At 52.1% G+C, this 19,356-nt stretch overlaps 1 long non-coding RNA gene across 1 annotated transcript; it reads left to right on the forward strand.

Moving 5' to 3' along the window:
* The first annotated feature begins 16,794 nt into the window (after positions 1–16,794).
* LOC119708334 lies at positions 16,795–18,656 on the forward strand. The gene is made up of 6 exons (XR_005259053.1): positions 16,795–16,978; positions 17,070–17,237; positions 17,321–17,402; positions 17,483–17,617; positions 18,504–18,566; positions 18,643–18,656. It is a non-coding gene; the product is annotated as an uncharacterized LOC119708334 (long non-coding RNA).
* Positions 18,657–19,356: the final 700 nt, after the last annotated feature.

Consider the following 19,356-nt stretch of genomic DNA (forward strand, 5'->3'; position numbering starts at 1 on the left):
GCGCATGCTGGGGCAGGCTACTGTGACTGAAGCTAGAACAGGTCGTGTGGAGGGCAAAAGGGGGCTGCAGCATTGCGCCTGAAATCCCCGGCGATGGCAGGATCCTGCCTGGCTCTGTGATAGCACTTCTAGGGATGGAGCCGTAATCACTGTGGGGCTGAGAAGGGTCCTGCGGTGCCGCAACTGAATGAAAATTCAAAATGAACTGTAGACCTGAGAAGGGGGCTGTTGCCACGGAGGCAAATTGAGGCAGGGCCTGGCACAGTGACTGGGATTCTTGGGCAGGAGCTGGACTCACCGTTGGGCTGGGATATTGATGGTGGGCTGGGCTTAGAGAGCCTCGGGCGGGAGCTGAAGTGCTGCAGGGCAGGAGCCAAGAGCAAGATGCTGCCCTTTGAAGCTGGAGAATGGTGCAGCTGCAGCTGGAAGAACAGAGCTGGCGGTGAAATAAAGCTTGTGGGTCAAGAGCTGAAAGAGCTGAAATCACTGGGGCTCAAGCTGTCATCATTGTGTGTCCGGGATCGGGGCTGAACACGCCATAGGAGCCATAGGGCTGGCACACAGACACAGTGCTCTTGCGCCAAAATCACTGTGGGCCTGGGACGCGCATGCTGGGGCAGGCTACTGTGACTGAAGCTAGAACAGGACGTGTGGAGGGCAAAAGGGGGCTGCAGCATTGCGCCTGAAATCCCCGGCGATGGCAGGATCCTGCCTGGCTCTGTGATAGCACTTCTAGGGATGGAGCCGTAATCACTGTGGGGCTGGGATTGTGGTATAAAATGGAAAAGAAATTGTAGTCCTGAGAACAGGGCTGTGGCCTTCAAAGCAAAGTGATGAGTGGGCTGGTACAGTGACTGGGGATTTTTGCGTGGCAGCTGAAATGATGGTGGGGTTGGCACATTGATGGTGGGCTGGGCTCAGAGAGCCTCGGGCGGGAGCTGAAGTGCTGCAGGGCAGGAGCCAAGAGCAAGATGCTGCCCTTTGAAGCTGGAGAATGGTGCAGCTGCAGCTGGAAGAACAGAGCTGGCGGTGAAATAAAGCTTGTGGGTCAAGAGCTGAAAGAGCTGAAATCACTGGGGCTCAAGCTGTCATCATTGCGTGTCCGGGATCGGGGCTCAACACGCCATAGGAGCCATAGGGCTGGCACACAGACAGTAGTGCTCTTGCGCCAAAATCACTGTGGGCCTGGGACGCGCATGCTGGGGCAGGCTACTGTGACTGAAGCTAGAACAGGACGTGTGGAGGGCAAAAGGGGGCTGCAGCATTGCGCCTGAAATCCCCGGCGATGGCAGGATCCTGCTTGGCTCTGTGATAGCACTTCTAGGGATGGAGCCGTAATCACTGTGGGGCTGGGAAGGGTCCTGCGGTGCCGCGACTGAATGAAAATGCAAAATGAACTGTAGACCTGAGAAGGGGGCTGTTGCCACGGAGGCAAATTGAGGCAGGGCCTGGCACAGTGACTGGGATTCTTGGGCAGGAGCTGGACTCACCATTGGGCTGGGATATTGATGGTGGGCTGGGCTTAGAGAGCCTCGGGCGGGAGCTGAAGTGCTGCAGGGCAGGAGCCAAGAGCAAGATGCTGCCCTTTGAAGCTGGAGAATGGTGCAGCTGCAGCTGGAAGAACAGAGCTGGCGGTGAAATAAAGCTTGTGGGTCAAGAGCTGAAAGAGCTGAAATCACTGGGGCTCAAGCTGTCATCATTGTGTGTCCGGGATCGGGGCTGAACACGCCATAGGAGCCATAGGGCTGGCACACAGACAGTAGTGCTCTTGCGCCAAAATCACTGTGGGCCTGGGACGCGCATGCTGGGGCAGGCTACTGTGACTGAAGCTAGAATAGGTCGTGTGGAGGGCAAAAGGGGGCTGCAGCATTGCGCCTGAAATCCCCGGCGATGGCAGGATCCTGCCTGGCTCTGTGATAGCACTTCTAGGGATGGAGCCGTAATCACTGTGGGGCTGGGATTGTGGTATAAAATGGAAAAGAAATTGTAGTCCTGAGAACAGGGCTGTGGCCTTCGAAGCAAAGTGATGCAGGGGCTGGTACAGTGACTGGGGATTTTTGCGTGGCAGCTGAAATGATGGTGGGGTTGGCACATTGATGGTGGGCTGGGCTTAGAGAGCCTCGGGCGGGAGCTGAAGTGCTGCAGGGCAGGAGCCAAGAGCAAGATGCTGCCCTTTGAAGCTGGAGAATGGTGCAGCTGCAGCTGGAAGAACAGAGCTGGCGGTGAAATAAAGCTTGTGGGTCAAGAGCTGAAAGAGCTGAAATCACTGGGGCTCAAGCTGTCATCATTGTGTGTCCGGGATCGGGGCTGAACACGCCATAGGAGCCATAGGGCTGGCACACAGACAGTAGTGCTCTTGCGCCAAAATCACTGTGGGCCTGGGACGCGCATGCTGGGGCAGGCTACTGTGACTGAAGCTAGAACAGGACGTGTGGAGGGCAAAAGGGGGCTGCAGCATTGCGCCTGAAATCCCCGGCGATGGCAGGATCCTGCCTGGCTCTGTGATAGCACTTCTAGGGATGGAGCCGTAATCAATGTGGGGCTGGGATGGTAGTTGGCAATGCAAAAGAATCTGTAGTCCTGAGAACAGGGCTGTGGCCTTCAAAGCAAAGTGATGCAGGGCCAGGGCACAGTCACTGGGGATTCTTGGGCAGGAGCTGGACTCACCATTGGGCTGGGATATTGACGGTGGGCTGGGCTTAGAGAGCCTCGGGCGGGAGCTGAAGTGCTGCAGGGCAGGAGCCAAGAGCAAGATGCTGCCCTTTGAAGCTGGAGAATGGTGCAGCTGCAGCTGGAAGAACAGAGCTGGCGGTGAAATAAAGCTTGTGGGTCAAGAGCTGAAAGAGCTGAAATCACTGGGGCTCAAGCTGTCATCATTGCGTGTCCGGGATCGGGGCTGAACACGCCATAGGAGCCATAGGGCTGGCACACAGACAGTAGTGCTCTTGCGCCAAAATCACTGTGGGCCTGGGACACGCATGCTGGGGCAGGCTACTGTGACTGAAGCTAGAACAGGACGTGTGGAGGGCAAAAGGGGGCTGCAGCATTGCGCCTGAAATCCCCGGCGATGGCAGGATCCTGCCTGGCTCTGTGATAGCACTTCTAGGGATGGAGCCGTAATCACTGTGGGGCTGGAAGGGTCCTGCGGTGCCGCAACTGAATGAAAATGCAAAAGAAACTGTAGACCTGAGAAGGGGGCTGTTGCCACGGAGCAAATTGAGGCAGGGCCTGGCACAGTGACTGGGATTCTTGGGCAGGAGCTGGACTCACCGTTGGGCTGGGATATTGATGGTGGGCTGGGCTTAGAGAGCCTCGGGCGGGAGCTGAAGTGCTGCAGGGCAGGAGCCAAGAGCAAGATGCTGCCCTTTGAAGCTGGAGAATGGTGCAGCTGCAGCTGGAAGAACAGAGCTGGCGGTGAAATAAAGCTTGTGGGTCAAGAGCTGAAAGAGCTGAAATCACTGGGGCTCAAGCTGTCATCATTGCGTGTCCGGGATCGGGGCTGAACACGCCATAGGAGCCATAGGGCTGGCACACAGACAGTAGTGCTCTTGCGCCAAAATCACTGTGGGCCTGGGACGCGCATGCTGGGGCAGGCTACTGTGACTGAAGCTAGAACAGGACGTGTGGAGGGCAAAAGGGGGCTGCAGCATTGCGCCTGAAATCCCCGGCGATGGCAGGATCCTGCCTGGCTCTGTGATAGCACTTCTAGGGATGGAGCCGTAATCACTGTGGGGCTGGGATTGTGGTATAAAATGGAAAAGAAATTGTAGACCTGAGAACAGGGCAGTGGGCTTCAAAGCAAAGTGATGAAGGGGCTGGTACAGTGACTGGGGATTTTTGCGTGGCAGCTGAAATGATGGTGGGGTTGGCACATTGATGGTGGGCTGGGCTCAGAGAGCCTCGGGCGGGAGCTGAAGTGCTGCAGGGCAGGAGCCAAGAGCAAGATGCTGCCCTTTGAAGCTGGAGAATGGTGCAGCTGCAGCTGGAAGAACAGAGCTGGCGGTGAAATAAAGCTTGTGGGTCAAGAGCTGAAAGAGCTGAAATCACTGGGGCTCAAGCTGTCATCATTGCGTGTCCGGGATCGGGGCTGAACACGCCATAGGAGCCATAGGGCTGGCACACAGACAGTAGTGCTCTTGCGCCAAAATCACTGTGGGCCTGGGACGCGCATGCTGGGGCAGGCTACTGTGACTGAAGCTAGAACAGGTCGTGTGGAGGGCAAAAGGGGGCTGCAGCATTGCGCCTGAAATCCCCGGCGATGGCAGGATCCTGCCTGGCTCTGTGATAGCACTTCTAGGGATGGAGCCGTAATCACTGTGGGGCTGGGATTGTGGTATAAAATGGAAAAGAAATTGTAGACCTGAGAACAGGGCAGTGGGCTTCAAAGCAAAGTGATGAAGGGGCTGGTACAGTGACTGGGGATTTTTGCGTGGCAGCTGAAATGATGGTGGGGTTGGCACATTGATGGTGGGCTGGGCTCAGAGAGCCTCGGGCGGGAGCTGAAGTGCTGCAGGGCAGGAGCCAAGAGCAAGATGCTGCCCTTTGAAGCTGGAGAATGGTGCAGCTGCAGCTGGAAGAACAGAGCTGGCGGTGAAATAAAGCTTGTGGGTCAAGAGCTGAAAGAGCTGAAATCACTGGGGCTCAAGCTGTCATCATTGTGTGTCCGGGATCGGGGCTGAACACGCCATAGGAGCCATAGGGCTGGCACACAGACAGTAGTGCTCTTGCGCCAAAATCACTGTGGGCCTGGGACGCGCATGCTGGGGCAGGCTACTGTGACTGAAGCTAGAACAGGACGTGTGGAGGGCAAAAGGGGGCTGCAGCATTGCGCCTGAAATCCCCGGCGATGGCAGGATCCTGCCTGGCTCTGTGATAGCACTTCTAGGGATGGAGCCGTAATCACTGTGGGGCTGGGATGGTAGTTAAAATGCAAAAGAATCTGTAGTCCTGAGAACAGGGCTGTGGCCTTCAAAGCAAAGTGATGCAGGGCCAGGGCACAGTCACTGGGGATTCTTGGGCAGGAGCTGGACTCACCATTGGGCTGGGATATTGACGGTGGGCTGGGCTTAGAGAGCCTCGGGCGGGAGCTGAAGTGCTGCAGGGCAGGAGCCAAGAGCAAGATGCTGCCCTTTGAAGCTGGAGAATGGTGCAGCTGCAGCTGGAAGAACAGAGCTGGCGGTGAAATAAAGCTTGTGGGTCAAGAGCTGAAAGAGCTGAAATCACTGGGGCTCAAGCTGTCATCATTGCGTGTCCGGGATCGGGGCTGAACACGCCATAGGAGCCATAGGGCTGGCACACAGACAGTAGTGCTCTTGCGCCAAAATCACTGTGGGCCTGGGACGCGCATGCTGGGGCAGGCTACTGTGACTGAAGCTAGAACAGGACGTGTGGAGGGCAAAAGGGGGCTGCAGCATTGCGCCTGAAATCCCCGGCGATGGCAGGATCCTGCCTGGCTCTGTGATAGCACTTCTAGGGATGGAGCCGTAATCACTGTGCTGAAGGGTCCTGCGGTGCCGCAACTGTATGAAAATGCAAAAGAACTGTAGACCTGAGAAGGGGGCTGTTGCCTTGGAAGCAAATTGAGGCAGGGCCTGGCACAGTGACTGGGATTCTTGGGCAGGAGCTGGACTCATGGTTGGGCTGGGATATTGATGGTGGGCTGGGCTTAGAGAGCCTCGGGCGGGAGCTGAAGTGCTGCAGGGCAGGAGCCAAGAGCAAGATGCTGCCCTTTGAAGCTGGAGAATGGTGCAGCTGCAGCTGGAAGAACAGAGCTGGCGGTGAAATAAAGCTTGTGGGTCAAGAGCTGAAAGAGCTGAAATCACTGGGGCTCAAGCTGTCATCATTGCGTGTCCGGGATCGGGGCTGAACACGCCAAAGGAGCCATAGGGCTGGCACACAGACAGTAGTGCTCTTGCGCCAAAATCACTGTGGGCCTGGGACGCGCATGCTGGGGCAGGCTACTGTGACTGAAGCTAGAACAGGACGTGTGGAGGGCAAAAGGGGGCTGCAGCATTGCGCCTGAAATCCCCGGCGATGGCAGGATCCTGCCTGGCTCTGTGATAGCACTTCTAGGGATGGAGCCGTAATCACTGTGGGGCTGGGATTGTAGTATAAAATGGAAAAGAAATTGTAGACCTGAGAACAGGGCAGTGGGCTTCAAAGCAAAGTGATGAAGGGGCTGGTACAGTGACTGGGGATTTTTGCCTGGCAGCTGAAATGATGGTGGGGTTGGCACATTGATGGTGGGCTGGGCTCAGAGAGCCTCGGGCGGGAGCTGAAGTGCTGCAGGGCAGGAGCCAAGAGCAAGATGCTGCCCTTTGAAGCTGGAGAATGGTGCAGCTGCAGCTGGAAGAACAGAGCTGGCGGTGAAATAAAGCTTGTGGGTCAAGAGCTGAAAGAGCTGAAATCACTGGGGCTCAAGCTGTCATCATTGCGTGTCCGGGATCGGGGCTGAACACGCCATAGGAGCCATAGGGCTGGCACACAGACAGTAGTGCTCTTGCGCCAAAATCACTGTGGGCCTGGGACGCGCATGCTGGGGCAGGCTACTGTGACTGAAGCTAGAACAGGACGTGTGGAGGGCAAAAGGGGGCTGCAGCATTGCGCCTGAAATCCCCGGCGATGGCAGGATCCTGCCTGGCTCTGTGATAGCACTTCTAGGGATGGAGCCGTAATCACTGTGGGGCTGGGAAGGGTCCTGTGCCGCGACTGAATGAAAATTCAAAAGAAACTGTAGACCTGAGAAGGGGGCTGTTGCCACGGAGGCAAATTGATGCAGGGCCTGGCACAGTGACTGGGATTCTTGGGCAGGAGCTGGACTCATGGTTGGGCTGGGATATTGATGGTGGGCTGGGCTTAGAGAGCCTCGGGCGGGAGCTGAAGTGCTGCAGGGCAGGAGCCAAGAGCAAGATGCTGCCCTTTGAAGCTGGAGAATGGTGCAGCTGCAGCTGGAAGAACAGAGCTGGCGGTGAAATAAAGCTTGTGGGTCAAGAGCTGAAAGAGCTGAAATCACTGGGGCTCAAGCTGTCATCATTGCGTGTCCGGGATCGGGGCTCAACACGCCATAGGAGCCATAGGGCTGGCACACAGCACACAGTAGTGCTCTTGCGCCAAAATCACTGTGGGCCTGGGACGCGCATGCTGGGGCAGGCTACTGTGACTGAAGCTAGAACAGGACGTGTGGAGGGCAAAAGGGGGCTGCAGCACTGCGCCTGAAATCCCCGGCGATGGCAGGATCCTGCCTGGCTCTGTGATAGCACTTCTAGGGATGGAGCCGTAATCACTGTGGGGCTGGGATTGTAGTATAAAATGGAAAAGAAATTGTAGTCCTGAGAACAGGGCAGTGGCCTTCAAAGCAAAGTGATGCAGGGCCAGGGCACAGTCACTGGGGATTCTTGGGCAGGAGCTGGACTCACCCTTGGGCTGGGATATTGATGGTGGGCTGGGCTTAGAGAGCCTCGGGCGGGAGCTGAAGTGCTGCAGGGCAGGAGCCAAGAGCAAGATGCTGCCCTTTGAAGCTGGAGAATGGTGCAGCTGCAGCTGGAAGAACAGAGCTGGCAGTGAAATAAAGCTTGTGGGTCAAGAGCTGAAATCACTGGAGCTGGAAAGGGGACTTGTGTTGCTGGAGCTGTCATTTCTACAGCGCTGTGATTGTCTTCTCTGCAGCACTTCAGACATTCTTGAATGTGGCCACGATTTTAGTTGAGCATTCCAGTCCAGATTTGGAAATATGCAGTTTTAGCGCCATGTTTCAGATACGTATTATAATATTGGCTTTTTATAAATATTAAAATGGATTTACAAGCATGGCGTTTAGGTAACTTTGTTATAAAGATATAATTTGTATTTCGACTTTTCATTAAGCTTAGACATAGTAGTGAAATAGCTATGTTTGTGTTAAAAAGCCTGCTATGTGTGTTTGAAAATGCAATGAACACAGGATGAGGGCAGCTGCTACAGATATGCCAACTATCAGCACTCACCATCTGAAGAAACTATGGACGAAGGCCCAAACTGGAAGCCATAAAGAGAACAAGCCAAAAAGCACAGCCAAGAGCTCTAAAAAGGCGGACCCTGGGACGGGCCATGTAAAATAGATCCTGGAAAATGTATTCTAATTTATGGATATGCATAAGAGTCTATGAATATGCAAGAGACTGATGTAAGGGAAAAGGTATTCAAGGGGTATCCCCAAAGCTAAGTGTGGTCTTGATTCACTGCCAAGATGCACCCAGCTGTAATAGCCTTGGCTTTATGGTCCTTGTCTCCTATTGTCCTTTAATAAACTTTTAAAGTTTTCACAGGAGAGTGATCGTGTTTTTCACAGCGAGAACCTTTGAAATGCAAACCAGGATTTATTCAATTGAATCGCGACTGTGGGCTGTGCCCAGGTCCTTTGTACAAACAGTGTACAGGGAAAAACCAGAACTGCACATTGCTCGTGATAGGTATCGAATTTTTGGGGGTAAAATAAAAATGAGATTAATGTGGGGGAATTGCTTCTTCGTGTAAATATTCTTGTCCTAAAGGAGCCATCAGTTTCGAGAATTGAGTTAAAATTATCCCCTCCCTTGTTGCCTTATCGACCAGGGGACCCCTCCGCCGCCGGCAAAACCTCAAACTTTTACTCACACAAGGACAAGGCCGTGCACTCATTGGAAACCCAGGTTCACTTTTTCCGACGGTGGGGGCCCCCTCTCCTTATCTCTCTTCAGCTTGGATGCTTGCATTCCTTTCTAAGTAGCCTTGTACTTCCTTTGTTCTCTCTGCAGGCCTTTTTGCAAGCACAACTTAACAGACTACACAAGTTCACCAGCCGACTTCAGCTAAATCCAAAATTAGTTTCTACCCCAAGTTAAATTTCCAACTTCCTGTCTCACCTGCGATGTTTGGAATTTTAGGAGCTGGCAGCCCGCTCGGGACCAAAGGGCCTGGACAGGGCGCAGCCCCATGGACACGAATGCCGGCCCTTTTCTGTGGGAAACAAAACTCACGACCCCAGTTCGCCGAAGGCGTTTGGCGCTCCCAAACTCGCTCAGAGTTCTCGTTGGCTGCAGTTTGATCTTGGAGTTACGGGGTGCTTCCTCCTAACCCTTACCTCCTCACCTCAGCCCCCTACTGCCTTCTCCGCCCCTAACCCCACTCCATTTTCCAGCCCGCCCTTGCTCCAGCCCTCACTCCGCTCTTCACCTCTCCCCACCACGCTCCCCGCTCCATCCCTTACTGCACCCACCGCCCGCCCGCGAGTCCCCTCCGGCAGCACGTGGGAGCCTGAGCCCTTGGGGGACAGGGCAGCTCTCGCCGCAGGACAACACCCAAATAAGACAGGCAGGGATAACGTCTGTGGGCTGCAGGGTGTCACCAGGGGCTGAGGGGAGGGGGCTGGAGGGTGACACACAGCATGGGGGCAGTTGAGAGGCAGAAGGGGTCTTTAGGAGCAAAGGGGGCTCCAGGGTGGCACAGAGACTCTGAGAGGCTGCAGTGGGGAGCTTGAGGGAGACACAAAGAGGGTGAGGGGCAGGGGGTGCCTTGAGAGGCAAAGTGGGGGGTGCCTGAGGGTGACAGGTGAACACATTCCTAACCTCACCCTAAAAACCACCCCTACCCAGGTGGAGAGTGCACGGTGGAAGTCAGGGGGCCAAGGGACAATGTGGCAGGGCTTAAGGTGACACACAGACATTGCGGGCTGGTGGCAAAGAGATGGACAGGTGGTTTGACAGGTGGACAGCTCACTCTGACAGTTAGGGGTACAAAGGACACAGGGTATCAGGTAGGGTTAGGGTACAGCTGCAGCAGCCCTCACCCCAGCCCTAAGCTCACCCTAAACAGCGTCCCTAGAGCACCAGTTCTCCCCAACAGCAGCACAAGGCAGCGACCCTAATGCTGGGACAGCCCCAGAGCGCTCCCAGCAGCCGCAGGCAACAACCCTAATTAAAAAGGTAATAATGATATTTGTGGGCTAGAGAGTCAAAGGTAGGAGTTGGGGGATGAGCAGTTTTTTAGGGTTTTTTATTGGAGAGTATTTTTCAGGGCTTTAAAAGGAGATTTTAGGGATTTCTTGTGGGAGTTTTTAGGAATTTTCTGGGAACATTTAGGATTCTTTTAGGTCTTTTTCAGGGCTTTTAAAAGACTTTGTTAGGGTATTTTAAGGGCTTTCCTAGTACTTTTTAGAATTTTTAGGGGGGTTTGTGGTGTTCTTGGGGCTTTTTTTTTTGACTATTGAGGGTATGTGGAGGACTTTTTTAGGACTAGAGTAGTTTTAGGGTTTTTTGAGGGATTTTTTAGTTTTTTTAGGGTCTTATCAGGGCATTTTAAGGATTTTTGGGGTATTTTTTGAGCTCTTTTAGGAGTATTTCTGGTATATTTAGGGACTTTTTAAAATTAGGGTATTTTTAGTGTATTTAATGGGTATTCTGAGGCTATTTTTATGTTTTTGTGGGGGTTTTAGGACATTTTGAAGATTAGGTGTCTTTTAGGGAATTTTTAGGGTTTTTTAGGGTCTTTTCATGGCACGACACATGGAGGCTGAGGGGCAGGTTGAGGGGCACTGCAGAGGATTGAGGGTGACAGAGGCTGGGAGCTGAGGGAGGAACAGAGAGAGAGAGAGGGGACAGTGGGAAACACACCAAGATGCTGAAGGTAGCAGGGGCAGCCACAGGGTGACACAGAGAAGCTGGGGGCTAAGGGACAAAGGAGAGGCCTTGATGGTGACACACAGAGCCCCTGGGCTGGGGGGCAGGGGGGGGGGGGTTGAGGGGTAAAGGGAGAGGGCTTGAGGGCTGGACAGTCCAGTGGAGATCAGGGCTACAGGGATCAGCTTAGGAGGCAAGTTAGGGTACAGGTACACCACCCCTCACCCCAGACCTAACTTCACCCTAAGCAGCCCCCCTAACAACAGCCTTTTCCCCCAACAGCAGCACAGCACAGCAACCCCAACAGCGAGACCACACCGGAACCCTCCCGGTGGGGTAACACAGCAACCCTCATACCAGGACAATGACAGAACCCTCAGAGGACAAGAAGACCCACTGCTAAAAGGTGTAGGGATGACATCTGCGGGCTAGAGAGCAAGAGGTGGAGTTCAGAGGCTGAGCATGTTTCTTTGAGGTTTTTTCCAGGACTTTTAAAGATATTTAGGGGATGTTGGAAGGTTTTTTAGGACTTTTCTGGGATTTCTTAGGGTATCGTTGGGGCTTTTTCAACGCTATTTTAGGATTCTTTAGCATATTTTGAAGATTACAGTCAGGATCAGAGGAAACACCCTCTGAAAAGGCAAAGTTTTAGGACTGCAGTGGAATGCTTTAGAAGGGGCCCAGTGGTGGCACAGTGGGCTGGGTCCCACACTGCCAGTCCCAAGGTTGCAAGTTTTAGACCCAGCTAAGTTACTGTGGTTAGGGTTGGATGCCCTCAGCTTTAGTCTGGGAGAAATTCTGCACAGAAAAACTCACCCCCCGAGTTTCCTGACGCCAGTTTGCAGGAGGTGCTCGGCACTGCCAGGACAGCCCGAGTTCTCGGCGGGGGCAGCTTCGCTCCGGGAGAAATCCTGCGCACGAACACCGGCCCTGTTCCCTGTAAAACCAAACTCACCCCTGCTGTGTGTCAATGTCCATTTGCAGGAGAACTTCAGGGGCAGCAAGAGTTCTTGGTGTTGGCAGCTACGGTCTGTGAGAAATTGTTCTCTGTCTGCAATTGTGGAGGCCGAATCCCAGTTTTGGCCACGGGCACACAGAGAGGAAAGACTTGTTAGTTTCCTTGGAAAGAAAAGTCTAGCACCCCATTGTTTAAGGGGCAGACAAAGGGCTTTATAGGGGAGGAAACTCTCCACAGGACCTTTCTTTACCTCAACCTCCACTCCAAGGTCTAGCAGCACCCCGTGTGACCATCTCCTTTCAGAGGCTTACCCGGGCATATCTGCATAGGGAGCTGCTAGTCTAGAGGGGCTGATGGGGGTATCCTACATGTCCCTCCAGGAGCTATGGTTGGAGCATACAGCAGGGACTGGGGAGCAGCCCGACCCACCCAGGGCATGGAGCATCGCTTTGAGAAAACACCGTGGGAAGAACCTTTTGCCAAGGGGCAGCATGTGGGATCCAGGGGAGAGCTTCCAACTTTCTCCTTTTACTGTGTCAATCCCTCCCCAGAGCCCCCAGGCCCTCCACAGCACTCCCATAAAAGAGGGGGGTTATTAGGAGAAATGGGGTTTAAGTGGAAGGAAAAAGCTTCCTTTTCCATTATTTTTTGTGTTCAAATTGTGAGGGAATCTGCTTCCCCTGCAATTTTAATGGTCTCAGTTGAAAGAATTCCTGCCTTTTCTATGCTGTTAGGGATGTTAATTGATAGTGAGTCCCCATTTTCCATTATTTTTCCAGTTTAAATAGAAGGGGAAAACCTTGGCAATGTTTTTTATGGTTTTGAATTAAGGGTAACCACCCCCTTTTTGTTTTCCTAAGGCTTAAATTGAGGGGGAAGCCCAGCTGCCCCTCCTTCTTAAAGGGTTTGGATTAAGAAAAAAAATCCTTCTTTTTTCATCACTAGAGAGATTTAAAGTGAGGAAAGCCCCTCTTTTCCCAATATTTTAGAGGATTAAATTAAAGGGAAGAAGCCATTTATTAGCCATTGTATCAGTTTCAGTGGAGGTATCTGCCCCATTTTCTCATTTTAAGGGGTTCACTTGAAGGAAGCTCTACCTTTTTCAGCATTTTAAGGATTTAAATGTGCATTTCAGAGCACTTCTTTCTATGCCCTAGGACCAAATATCTCAGAGAAGGGTGAGCCTGGCAAGTATTTAACCCTTATGCTGCCTGGGAGGCTATTATTTTTCTTATTTTTGTTTATAATGTAGATTGCCCTAATTAGAAGTCCCAAGGAGACCTAGACTACTCATATCATTAGTATTCCTCTCTATTCTACTCAGTCACACATGAAGTACTACTCAGTAGACACCAAGGAATAAATATTTAAGTTAACAGCAAATTACTCAATTTGTCTAGCTACATTACCTAAACACAAAGTTTTATTTCTTACCAGTTTTCTGCCCTTTTGCTCCAAGTAGGTGTAGCAAAAAAGAAAAAGTTGTCCTTTCCCTGAAGAGTTTTCTCCTATTTCAAGGCCTTTACTCCCCTTGCATTCAAGGCAGAGGAGCCAAACAGCTGCAGCTGCTCTGAGGGCTTTTATACTTGATGGGATTTGCCCCCCTCCCTTTTCCTGGGTGCCATGGGAACGAGAGGCGGGCACCATCAGGGGTATATTAACCCCAGGTTTTGCAGAGGGGCTTCATTCCCTCCCTGGGATCTGCTGGGATAAGAGCTCTCCTCTCATTTCAGTGAAGAGGCTCTTTCAGCTTATCTTAGCTTGTTTCCAGCAGGTGCTTTTGGGCATCTAAAGTCATAGAGGCTTTGCAGATACTGTGAAGAATACAGCATTGAACACAGGGAGTATTTAAGCTCATGATTTTGGGTTGTGTGTTTAGGGGTGGAAAAGTGCTTTTGTAACTTCTAGTTTTGTTCTTGGTTGTTTTTAGGTTGGAGGAGGAGTGCAACTTCCAGAAATTCCAGATTGTGTCAGGTACAAAACTTTTTTTGGCAGATTCATCACATCACAAAAGGGATCCGCCCAGTGTCAAAGATGATGCTTGAGATTGAGGCTACAATTAAGTTGAGGATTGTGACTAGGAGCAGGAGGGTGAGGAGGTATCTGTTCAGGAGTTGTTGTGGGGGGTGGTGGGGTGTTTTGAAGGCAGCAAGGTGAGAAATGGTATCTATTTGAGGCCCCCCCCAAGGCTTTTCACAAGCATAGCAGAGGCATTCACATGTCTTACAGCACAAAAGCTCATCCACTGCAGTCACAGAAATGCCATGTAACTTTGCCTTTCTCTAACCCAGGTGCCACAGCCTTGGACTCAGAATGAAGCTGGAGACTCGAGGATGCAGGCACACTCAGGAGAGGGTAAGTAGCTGATTTTCTGGGATTTGGCCCATATATCACTGAACTCATATAGTGTTTTTGGTTTTGTTTATTGTAGCTGACTGAGAGGCTGACAGGGATCACAGGACCCTCTGAGGCAGACTCATTTCAGGTCCAACGTGGATTCACATCACCGGTCATCCAAAAGATAAGTTGGGGGCCACAGCCTGGAGATGGGATGATAGGAGAGTAGTGGCTTGGAAATTCCTAGACAGATTTAAAAATTTGCAGAGGGTGAAGAGATGTCCTCTAAGGGGCCCCTTGGGACAGCTAAAGGGAGAGGCTCTGCTTTTGATTGCAGCTGTAGGGTATGCAGTGCAGAGCAGTTCCGGTCTGTGTTGTGTTGTTAGGTGTCCTGTGTTACCTAGTGTGTCTTTGGGGTCCCTTGGATCCAATATCTCTGCCTTCTCCCCTCGAGGCCCTTAGCAAAACCATCAGCTGTCATGTCTAGGTTCTCGAACGCTGGCGCTTCTCAGCAGGATGCCAACATCATTTGTTCTTTTACCGGCGGGCTCAGCCGCATCTCGAGTCACATCTCCGAAGCATCGAGTCATAGACGTCTTTTGAGGCCTTGTTCCCGGCTGTATCAGCATCCATCCTTTCCAGCCGTGAGCTGTAAAGTCCTGGGGCACGTAAGATTGTATGATATAGAGAACATTCTAAACATATCATTGTCTCACAGCTGCCTTGATCATCGTGACCAACAGGTCTTATAACAGGTCACTCTGTTCCAGTCTTCTGCTCCTTAGAGGAGCTGCCTCCATCCACTGTCCCCTGAGCATCAGTCATCTCTTTTGGCATCCTTGTGGTCCTCACCACTACTTATTCTTGCCAGGAACTCTTTTCTCATCATTGTGTCACACTTTGTAGTATAAAGTGATGTTTGTGTTTAGAGATCCCATTGTTTGTCACGTCCTGTCCTGTGTCACAGGTGTCGGCACATATTTGTGCCGGAGCTGCTCTGCCCTGCTGCGTAGCCTGGTGCGATAGGACAAGTCCCGGGGACTTGAACTTTGTAGTGTGGGGTGTAGTTAGACTCTAGATGGTATTCCTAGATTGACAAAAGGTGTTTCCACCTGTTGAGTTATCCTGCAGCCCTTTGACTTTTGTTCTAACTCTTTTTCAGATCCAGAAGGATAGAATCCATGGCGGAGCGCCCCATTCCGGATGCAGGGCTTCGGCCGAGCAGGTCAGTCACGGTTTGTGTTTGCAGGGGAAGTGTAAATGGTGACTCTGTTACAGCACTGTTCCTTGTCTTTATTTTTAGGAAGTCAAGCCGGATAGCAGCAATCAAGTTGAAGAGGGCAAGGTGAGCAGTGTCCAGTGGACAGAAGCAGTTGTTATTGCTGAGGTCTCAATTTCTGTCGCAACTCTAAGCGTCCATTCTCGTTTGTGTGCTTTAGGCAGTCCACTCGGAGTATGCCAGGCCCCCGTCACCAGCCACCTGATGGACGTGGTTTGCTGCTTTCGTGAGCCCTGTGGATGTCCGACAGGACTCAGTGATGAAGCCTTTGCTTTTTCTGTTTAAAGGTGGCACCCGGGTAGCCTTTGGCAATGGCGGAGGAGTTGCAGTGAGTCAGGGAAGCGGGGAGGAGGAGCGAGGGTCCACTCCGGTTTTCAGCAATGCCACATCACCTCGTCCGCTCTTAACCCAGGCGGACCCTGCGACGACAGCGTGGCCTCCGAGCACGGCGCAATTGTGCCGCCTGAGGACCCGGGCATTCTTAGGAGAGCGGTGAGTAGCAGAATGGTTGGGTTTGGCCGACGTGCCGCCAAGATCACATAGTGATGCTCTGTTTTCTTGACTGTAGGAGACTACGAGACAACAGCCCAGCAACAGCAGGAACTTCCCAGATGGCGAGGTGGCCTTCCTTTGCACCTGACATGGACCGGGTTCCCCAGATGTCTTAGATAAGTCGAGGGCGGTGACCCAGAGAGGGGATGAAAGTGGGATGCTGGGTTGGGACTCACCGGGAGAGGTTTCTGAGTCCCCTTTGGAGATGGGGATGTGCAGGAAGTGCCCCTTAGGCCACTGAAAGGGAAAGTTTCACTTGTGATCGCAGCACTGAGGTGCACAGGGCAGAGCAGTCCCGGTGTGTCTCGTGTCACTTGTCTATTGTGCATTCTGTGTGTTTGGGTGTCTCATGTGTTTTACCTTAGCCCTTTGAGGGGCCTGTCAGAAACCCAGGCATCATTCTTAGCATCTGTGATCTCAGAGTTCCTTGGCCTGGCACCAGTGCCATAGAACTTTTGACTCGGGAGCTCAGACAGGCATCAGAATCGCATCTGTCTTTAGAAGCATCCGGTCAGATGTCTTTTCAGGTCTTGTTCTGAGCTGCATGGACAGCTGTGCCGCACAAGGATCCATTGTGGTGGATTAGGACTTGTAAGAATGTGAGGACTGGTAGAGGATTCTGACCGCAGCATTCTTGGGCATCCATCTTTGCAGTTTCTTGGAATAAATATTTCAGTTAGCATCTTCTTTCTCCTGGGCTCTCTGAGCCTCATCAGCTCGTCGTGGATCTCGCCTCGGTCATCTCATTTTGCGTTCTTTTGGTCCTTGCAGTCATTCCTCTTGCCAAGAGATTTCTGTCCCTGTTGTGTCCCCATTGTTTGTCACGTCCCGTCCTGTGTCACGGGTGTGTGCACATATTTGTGCCGGAGCCACTCTGCCCTGCTGCGTAGCCTGGTGCCATAGAACAAGTCCCGAGGACTTGATATTTGTAATGTGGTGTGTAGTTGGACTCTAGATGGTATTCCTAGATTGACAAAAGATGTTTCCACCTGTTGAGTTATCCTGCAGCCCTTTGACGTATATCCTAACTTTCTTTCAGGTGCTGATGCATTATATCCTTGGCAGAGCAACCCATCCCGGGCTCGTGGGTTCCCCTGAGCAGGTCAGTCACTGTTTGTATCTGCAGAGGAAGCATAAATGGTGACTATATTACAGCATTGTTCTTTGTCTTTATTTTTAGGAAGTCAAGGCAGATGCAGCAGTCGAGGCTGAGTGGGCAAGGTGGGCATTGAGTAGTGTACAGAAGTAGTTATTGCTCAAGTCTCACTTTCTGGTGCAACTCTAAGCCTCCATTCTCGTTTGTTTGCTTTAGGCAATTGACTTGGCTTATGTCCAGCCCCTGTCACCAGCCAGCACATGCACCAGGTTTCCTGCACATGTGGGCCTTGTGGAAGTATTACAGGACTCTGCGATGAAGCCTTTAAATTTTCTATTTCACCATTCTATCTGGGTAGCCATCAGGACCGGCCAAGGAGTTGTGGTGAGTCGGGGAGGTAGGGAGCAGCAGCGAGGGTCCATTCAGGTTTCAGCAATGCCAAATCAAGTTGTCTCTGCTTAATCTAGGCAGACCCTGCGACAATGGCGTCAGCCTCTGAGCACGGCCAAAGCGTGTGGCCCGAGGACCTTTGGCATTCTTAAGAATGTGGTGAGTAGCAGACGTGTTAGGTTTTGGCCGATGTGCTGCTAAGCTTGTGCACTGATGTTTGGTTTTCTTTCTCTTGGCAGAGCAAGATACAACAGCCTGGTGCCACCAGGGACTGCTCAGATGGCGAGGCTGCTTTCTTTTGCACCTGACACAGATTGGCATGCCCACCTGTCTGAGAGATGAGTAGAGGGCTGCGACCCGCAGAGGGGATGAAAGTGGGATGCTGGGTTGGGACTCACCGGAGTGGTTTCTGAGTCCGCTTTGGAGATGGGGATGTGCAGGAAGTGCCCCTTAGGCCACTGAATGGGAAAGTGTCACTTTTGATCACAGTGCTGACATGCTCAGGGCAGAGCAGTCCCGGTGTGTCTCGTGTCACTTGTCTATTGTGCGTTCTGTGTGTTTGGGTATCACATGCCTTTTTCCTTAGCCCTTTGAGGGGCCTGTCAGAAACCCATGCATCATTCTTAGCATCTGTGATCTCTGCGTTCCTCGGCCTGGCACCGATGCCATAGAACTTTTGACTCGGGAGCTCAGACAGGCATCAGAATCGCATCTCTCTTTAGAAGCATCCGGTCAGATGTCTTTTCAGGTCTTGTTCTGAGCCGTATGGACAGCTGCGCCCCACAAGGATTCATTGTGGCGGATTAGGAGTTGTAAGAATGTGAGGACTGGTAGAGGATTCTGACCGTAGGATTCACAGGCATCCATCTTTGCAGCTTCTTGGAATACATCATTCAGTTAGCATCTTCTTCCTCCAGGGTTCTCTGAGCCTCATCAGCTCGCCATCGCTCTCGACTCGGTCATCTCATATTGCATTCTTTTGGTCCTTGCAGTCATTCTTCTTGCCAAGAGATTTCTGTCCCTGTTGTGTCCCTATTGTTTGTCACGTCCCATCCTCTGTCACGGGTGTGTGCACGTATTTGTGCTGGAGCCGCTCTGCCCTGCTGCGTAGCCTGGTGCGATAGGACTAGTCCCGGGGACTTGAACTTTGTAACGCAGTGTGTAGTTGGATTGTAGATGGTATTCCTAGATTGACACAAGCTGTTTGGAGCTGTAAAGTTATCCTGCAGCCCTTTGACGTATATCCTAACTTTCTTTCAGGTGCTGATGCATTATATCCTTGTCTGGGCACCCCATCCCAGGCTCGTGGGTTCCCCTGAGCAGGTCAGTCACTGTTTGTATCTGCAGAGGAAGCATAAATGGTGACTATGTTACAGCACTGTTCTGTTTTTATTTTTAGGAAGTCAAGGCAGATGCAGCAGTCAAGGCCAAGTGGGCAAGGTGAGCATTGAGTTGTGTACAGAAGTAGTTGTTATTGCTTAAGTCTCATTTCTGGTGCAACTCCAAGCCTCCATTCTCGTTTGTTTGCTTTAGGCAATTGACTCGGCAGTATGTCCAGCCCCCGTCACGCACTGGCCAATGCACCGGGTTTCCTGCACATGTGGGCCTTGTGGAAGTATTACAGGTCTTTGCGATGAAGCCTTTAAATTTTCTCATTCACCATCCTATCTGGGTAGCCATCAGGGCCAGCCAAGGAGTTGTGGTGAGTCGGGGAGGTTGGGAGCAGCAGCGAGGGTCCTTTCAGGTTTCAACAATGCCAAATCAAGTTGTCTCTGCTTAATCTAGGCAGACAATGGCGTCTTAATCCTGTGACAACGGCGTCAGCCTCCGAGCACGGCCAAAGCGTGCGGCCCGAGGACCTGGGCATTCTTAAGAATGTGGTGAGTAGCAGACTTGTTTGGTTTTGGCCGATGTGCTGCTAAGCTTGTGCACTGATGTTTGGTTTTCTTTCTCTTGGCAGAGTAAGATACAACAGCCCGGTGCCAGCAGGGACTGCTCAGATGGCGAGGCTGCTTTCTTTTGCACCTGACACAGATTGGCATGCCCACCTGTCTGAGAGATGAGTAGAGGGCTGCGACCCGCAGAGGGGATGAAAGTGGGTTGCTGGGCTGGG

Source organism: Motacilla alba, chromosome 1A (assembly GCF_015832195.1).
Source record: "Motacilla alba alba isolate MOTALB_02 chromosome 1A, Motacilla_alba_V1.0_pri, whole genome shotgun sequence".
In the NCBI taxonomy this organism is placed as follows: domain Eukaryota; kingdom Metazoa; phylum Chordata; class Aves; order Passeriformes; family Motacillidae; genus Motacilla; species Motacilla alba.